General features: G+C 33.7%; 1 long non-coding RNA gene across 1 annotated transcript; it reads right to left on the bottom strand.

Moving 5' to 3' along the window:
* Window positions 1–1,065: 1,065 nt before the first annotated feature.
* LOC140812753 (uncharacterized) lies at window positions 1,066–6,712 on the bottom strand. The gene is made up of 3 exons (XR_012113744.1): window positions 6,541–6,712; window positions 2,922–3,009; window positions 1,066–2,128 (listed from the first exon to the last, which is right to left on the bottom strand). It is a non-coding gene; the product is annotated as an uncharacterized lncRNA (long non-coding RNA).
* Between the last annotated feature and the right edge of the window lie 1,111 nt (window positions 6,713–7,823).

The raw sequence follows: 7,823 nt of genomic DNA, 5'->3' as shown, positions 1-7,823 counted from the left end.
AAATCTATTTACAAATTGAACAAAAACAATTAATAAAGTATTTATCTTTACTCATTGTATGCATAAGTTAAATTCTCTATGTTCTAGCGTATTAACAGTTCTGCTTGAGTAAATCTAACGAAGATGAGTAAATCTAACGAAGAACCTCAAACAACATTTTCTATTCCTGGAGCAACACAACCGCCTTATCTTGTAGAGTTCAATACAACCAAAAAAAGGAATAATTTTTATACACTAAACATGAGGAAAAAGATACAAAAATTGCAGTTGAATTTTATTTCTCGAAGAAATTACAGAATAAAGAAATATGTAAGGTAAACAACTACTCTAAAAGTCCATTATCACCAAGTAAAAAATTTCAAACTACATTTTGAGATTTTTTTATTTTACAAATAAATTAAATTCGTAAGCAAACCAAATAGCTCATTAGGGGTAAAAACTTTACTAAAAAGAGAAAGGGATAAAAATCAAACCTTTGAAAAATATTGTGAAGTGAGTGAAGTGGATCATCAAGACAGCTGGCAGAAGAACAACTTTAACATCTAGTTCGATCCTTCATCAATCTATAGTATAAAAACATTTTTACATCTAATTTCCTTTATCTTTAATTTTTGATTCTATGAATTACATTTCTTAAAGGTTTTCTAAACTTTTATGTTACGTTCAATATGTGAATCATATTTTCAGTTGGTACCTAACCCAACTTAGCACCTGAAGTGTAAGTATATAATGCAATGCCTAATTTGATTTTTTCAAAGTGCATGTATTTTCTCATTGAGTATTTACCTTAATAATGTTTGTATATTAATTGAGTAAAATGCAAAGAGTGGCAACAATGTACCATTACCAGTTAAATAAAGAGGATGTTCAATCTACCACCTCATCGTATTACTCATAGATCAAGCCAACTATCTTCACAATGCTTCTTCTTGTTTTTGGGATGAGATGTTGATGAATTTTGTACTTTATTTAGAAACGCTACTCCCTAGTCACAGAAGAAGAACAATTTCCCCATCTTTAGGTTGGAAGAACGCATCGAGAAACGAAAAGAGGTAGATATAAAACAACACTTAATAGTTAATACATGCAAACCTAGAGGTATTCACTCTCAATTTTATATATACAAAAATAATCTTTTCATATCTTAATCCACTGTTTCTTCTCCATATGCTCTAACCTCCTTCAGATCATCTAATACCTACATCCACACATGACAATATTGAACTTCTAAATCTCAGAAAGGCAGAAATCCCCATCCTCATTAGGAGAAAAGATAAGCAGATTATAACATGACTATCAAAGCACATGCTCCGGATAGGAACTCGGAAGGATCATAACCGACAGAATTGGTGAAGGAAAAATATAAAGTGAATCAATGACGCTTATTAAACTGATTCGATATAATCAATGCCCACTAATACCAATGGGGAAATAGATAAATCAAAATCCACATGAATAATGAAATCCAACTCAACATGAGAAAGCTTGTAGCTGGAATATTTTAAGCATAAAAACTGACATTTTATTCATATAATTGGGAGCCAGATCCTCTAATCGCCCCATATTATACAGTAATAAAAATAATCATCATAATCATCCACACATTTTCCAAAAAGGATGCACAGGATTGAGCCAGTGAAAAAAAAATCAAAGGATATGAACTGCAGTTACATGTACAGACACCACCAAATCTGTCAATTGCTTTCAGAAACCTACTCCAAAAAAAAAAGGGATGAGAGTGCCGACACCACAAATAAAATCAATAAACAATAAATATTTCCCAAATTAATCAAGTAGGTTTCTCACATAGCACTTGTAGTCCACGCCACATCTTGAACAATGTCTAAAGCAGCATGTAATATGAATTGGTGTAGATGAGCAGCATCCTCTTTCTTCAGATCTCAAATTTATCAGAATAAATCATATTGTGTGATGCCATAATGGCGAAAATGAAATTTGAAAAAAATAATCTAAAATTGATGGGGTATTGAAAAGAATCATAATTTGGGAATTGTACCAACTTCAGCTTCGTAAATGGGGATATCATTTTTGCTTACTATCATGAAGCATGCAGTACTTGCCATCAATTTCTTCCTCTTCTTCTTTGTCTTCTATGAATTTAGCTTCTCTGTACACATACTTATGAGTGGCCAGCAAACAGGAGCATGGCGATTAATTTTTATATTATATTGTGCCCTGATATATATAGAGACATCTCTAATTTGCTATTTTATAATAGTGGAGTATATTAGAATAAGCTTAATTTCGTAACATAAATCCAACATTTACACATATATCTTCAAAAATTTCAAGTATAAAAAATATAAGACCACTGAAATTGATCAAAATTAAATTATTTTTATGTATCACACCAACCCACTTACAGAAAAGCGAATAAAAGACGAACAATAATACGCCGTTACAGCAGTAATCAGAATAAAATAAATTTAAAGAGGAAAAAAATTGAAATCATTGTAAGGTGTTGCAGCCAAACCACCGCCGTTGTGGAGGAGGCGCTGGAGTTGGGGCGTTCGAAGGACACTAAGGAGAGGATGGCTGGAGTCGAACGTCTCAACACAACCAGCTATTTTGTAGAGTTCAACACAATCAAAGAAAAAAAAGAATAATTTTTATACGCTAAACATGAGGAAAAAGAAAATGAAAATTGTTCTTCAATAAATTTTATTTATTGAAGAAATTATTTTTATAAACTAAAAAAAAGGAAATGAAAATCGTTCTTCAATAAATTTTATTTATTGAAGAAATTATTTTTATACAATAAAAAGATTAATTTTAGCATATAATTTTTTTTTTCCTTTGCTTGTGTTGAACTCTACAAACAAACGAATTTGATACGATTACTAATATAAAGCAATATAATAAATCATAGACGATAAAATTATTTATTGTTAAAAAAAAACCAGATGAAGATGGAGGCGAGTAGATCTGATCCATTGAATTGAGTATGTCATTTCTACAAATAACTTGTTTGCAACCAGTATCCTTCAGCTTTTGAGAGAAAAACACAAAGTCAAAAGCAAATAAAAAATTAAAATTAAACCAAAAAACAAAAAATCATAAATAATCTGTTTGTCCATTAGACACTAACCAAATACTTTTTAAAATCGATTCAATAAATATAGAAATTGTAATATCCATGCCAAAAATGGTTATTTGGGAGACGTGATAAGATAGAGGATGAGAAAACAGATAAACATGGATAGAGATAAATTGAATTTATTAGCATCCCCCAAATTCTAACATTGAAACATATATCATGTATTTAACGATTATTGTAAATATTTGTACATATTGTATTTTGAAAAAAGTTACAATGAAGAGAGCTGATTTACTTACATTTTATCTTTCTCTATTAGGTAGCAATACCTCTTTGAAAACCACGTTTCTTGTGAATACACCATATTGACGCTCTAAATTCCCGTCTTTTACCAAGATTTTTGTAGAATGTTGTGAGACTCCTCTCGAAAGTGCTACATATAGCTGACCGTGGCTGAACACATGGTTACGCAAAAATATGCCAATATTCGGGATTGTTTGACCTTGTGATTTGTTTATTGTCAAAGCAAAACTAAGTCTTATGGGAAACTATCAACGTGTCAACTCAAACGGTAATCCAGAGTTATCTTCAATTTTCAAGGGCATTCTATGTAGAAAGAATCTGGTACCCTTGTGAGGACCTGTTATGATCTCAGCATCTACAAAATTTCTACCAAGACAGCGACATATTAATCTTGTTCCATTGCATAGACCAAGTTCAGGCGCAACATTTCTCAAGAGCATGACAGGACTTCCTACTTTCAATTTGATTTTATGCGGTGGCAAACCACTTGGACTAAGGGAATTCAAAAATTCTTCTTGAAAAAGGTTGTGATTGTCGTCTTCTACACTATCCCAAGAGGTATACTCTTTTTCCTCTCCAGGAAACTTCAGAATGAGCATTTGATTAATATTGTCCACATCAACATTTTTTGGTGTGATGATTGTTCTATCAACCATATAGTTTTCATCGTTAACATGATTTATCATGTTAGGAAAAACAGAATCAATCAACATCTGAATTGATCGTTCACCTTCCCATGGTATGATAATTGAATCGGTAATTTTATGAAATCACGATTTACAGTATGTTGCAATCCATCACCTACGCGCAAGAGAAATTGCGAGAACTCAATATCTTGAGCAGATCTCATATTCTGTTGAAGGTGTATTATCTTTACGCAATTCCAGAATTTTGACCTTGAAATACTTGCAGCAATTTGTTCTGCCTTTGACCCTCGTTTAAAAACCGGTAACACTTGTCGAAAATCGCCACCAAAAACCATTGTCTTCGATCCAAATGCTATTTGATTTTCCATAATATCTTGGAAACTTTTACTGACAGATTCAAAAGCATAGCGATTTGCCATTGGAGCCTCATCCTATACTATAGCTGATTCACGCCTTATTAGATCTGCAAGTTCTGTCTGTTTTTTTATTTTGCAAAGTGTTGATGCGGTTGGTCTAAGTGGAATTTGAAAACGTGAATGTGCAGTTCTTCCACCTGGCAACAATGTCGCAGCTATTCCAGATGTTGCTACCGCAATTATTATTTTACCCATTTGTCTTAAATGTGCCAAGATTGAGCGGTATAAAAAAGTCTTACCAGTGCCTCCAGGACCATCAATGAAGAAAAGTTTTGATTGGTTATGCATAATACTTTCTATGATGGTGTCGAACGCAATCCTCTGTTGAGCATTCAAACGTTCAATAGATCTCAAATCTTCATCAGAAATATGATAAGAAAGCTCATCCTCAATTATTCTTGGTAGTGGTGCGTCTTCTAAAAACTCAGCACTTATTGATGGCAAATCAAAATCACCAAGTTTCATTTTGTACTGATGCAACAACCTTCGTATCTCAAGCAATAACTTATTAATGATTAAGTTAATTGATGAAATTTCTATGCCATATTCTTCACACATGCTAGGATAGAACTCATCCCAGGTTTCTCGAACTGTTGTTGGTTGACAAAACACCGGTATGGATACAAATAACCTTCTAAATGAAGATGGCATTCTAATAGAGCGTGCTTCTTGCAGACATTGAATTACATAATCATCTTGTTTGAGAAGTCCTCTCATTTGAACAGACTCCTTAAACGTTGAATATGTTATTCCATTCACAGTCATCAGATCTTGAAAAGATGTTGGGCCCCTGACATGATTTAAAAGGATACGAAGATAAAACCTCTCACCTTCAGATGGCGACACAACATATACTCTTCCAACCACTTTATTGTTGCTTCTTCGACGAATCCATTTTTTTTCCAGATTTTATCCATATGTAATATTGTGGAAATTCTCGATATAAATACTTTCCAGTCAAGTCAGGATCACAATTTATTTTGAAAAATTCGGTAAGCATAGTCTTCGAGTTGTCATCATCTGCAAGTAGATCACTTACGCGTTGTTGGGGGTCAAAATAAATCAAATGTTGGTTTGGTGTATATAGTTGTAACCTAATGACTGAAGGATACATACTACTGAACTCAAATGAGAAAATTCGCCACAATTCTTCAGGCGCACAAATCCACCTTCCATCCACGTACTGTTGGATTTCTTCACAATTTTGTCCATTTCTCAACTCTAGTGCGACCCGATCAGGACCTTTATGGATGTACTTGTATATGTACTTGACACACTTAATCCCTCCACATACTTCAACATTAATATGACAATCATATTTTAATAAAAGCCAGGGATTGTACGGGACAACCCAACCATTATCAATGAAAACATCGTCATTCTTGGGAATTGATACTTGGCCACCTTCACGTCTTCGATACAAAGGGTATGAATCATTTCCTCGAGATGTGTATTCCACAAATGGCTTCGGAAAGTTCTTCTTGCATTTACCATTTACCATGCATGGACAATTAGGATTCATATATCCACAGGGCTCATGTATCATATGGTGGACAACTGCTTTGTGTAAGTTGGGTCCTTCTGTTTGTGAAGGTATTTCAGCACGCACAATTGAGTCAAAGTGGTCGGAAGTACACAACTTATCATTATTTTCAAATATGACCAACATATGAACATGAGGAAGCCCTCTTTTCTGATACTCAATGATGTACGAATAAGAGCGGACCTTACCTAAAACCCCTCTATCGACAATGTCTTTCTTAAATTCCTCAAATTTTGACCGAAATATCCTTGTAATCAAATCTGGACAGTCTTGAGGTGATTGCCCAGGAAGTACTTGATTTTTTTTCTCATTCCAATTCGGATTGCATGTCATTGTAAGCATTATATCAGGTTTTCCATATGTTTTTACCAAAGTCATGGCATCTTGATACATTTGGTACATATCACCTGGGATACCACCGAAAGATGATGGCAAAACGATTCTGGTACCAACATTTCCTGTATAATGTATATGATAGGTATGTATAAGATGTGAGTTGTAACATATAGTGTGAAAAATAATATTCAAATCATAAAGTTATCGTACAATATTCAAATCAGTAAGTTATCGTACCTGCATTATTTTCACCTCCATGTAAACAATCTTGTAATCCTTGGTAAAGTTCTGAACGTATATCACGTTGATTTGAACGTATCCATCGTAGTCTTTGTGTTTCAATCTTTACGTAATTGTCAACCACATATTTTTGAAATAGAAGACCTCCTCTAAGAATCAAAGATGGTGAATTTTCTCGTACCTGGTTAAGAAGATAATTTACACTGTATGAGAATTGATGTAATTATAAGTTTGAATTTTTTTTAAAATAAAAAGATAAAGCATAAAGTACAATGTTTTCTCACTAACCTGTAGCATATACGCATAGTAATTTAAGCATGTTAATCGGGGACCATTGATATTTCGGCTATTTAAGTCCCAACCATATGTACCATATGGCAAAAGGAGGGGATATTGTAAAGAATCATAATATCCAACTACATCTTGAATGCTGATAAGATTTCCACCGATTCCTTGTATAGTAATATCTCGATTGCTCGAAGTTTCTTGACACTCGTTGTCAACAATGACGGCCGCAACTTGAGATGTTGTTGGTAAACTATATTGACGTTCATTAGGTTTTTGTTGCCTGATGATGAGCCTACAGTTAGGTATGTCTTCACATTTGCCAATTTTTCGAAACACGTGCACAAAAGGATTGTGTTGATCAAGAATGTTTTGTATCTTAAGCAGCATTTCTCGCCTTAGTTCTGGATTTTCATGAAATCTATTGTCGATATCATGATCTATGTCTACAATCCACATCTGCATGTACCGTGGCCTACAATTCTCATTTGTTATAAGACTTCCAATTGAGTGATACATTGATCCCTGGGCACGAAATGTGTAAATTCCATGTGCACTGGTTGTTAAGGACTCATCTATATTGACTCCCATTGATGTAAAAGAGAAAACATGATTGTAAGCCCTTATGAACCGCCGAAAATGTCTGCCTTCCTCGTTATCCGCAACATACAACTCTTGCAATTCAATGGGAGAAGGGATAAGATCCAAATTTGTGTTTCCATTTCTACAGCAGAATTGTGATGTTTCACCATGAAACAGTACAGCTTGGTTGCGTATACAAATTCTTGGGTTAGACAATTGTCATCGATAATTTATCTCAAGTTCACCGAAATTTCTTGCTAGGTTATGATATCGACGTGGACGTGGATATCGTTGAATGTTAGTAATGACATTGTTTTCATCGAAAATGTTTCCTGCAAAAATTTTCAAATTAATCTTCAAACTAACAATTTTAAAAAGAGTTGTTGCTGGAAGAGTGAACCAATAAATTATAT

This window comes from Primulina eburnea, chromosome 14, assembly GCF_022965805.1.
Source record: "Primulina eburnea isolate SZY01 chromosome 14, ASM2296580v1, whole genome shotgun sequence".
Lineage (NCBI taxonomy): Eukaryota > Viridiplantae > Streptophyta > Magnoliopsida > Lamiales > Gesneriaceae > Primulina > Primulina eburnea.
The sequence above is the reverse complement of the archived record's forward strand: the minus strand, read 5'-3'. Positions and strand labels throughout refer to the sequence as shown.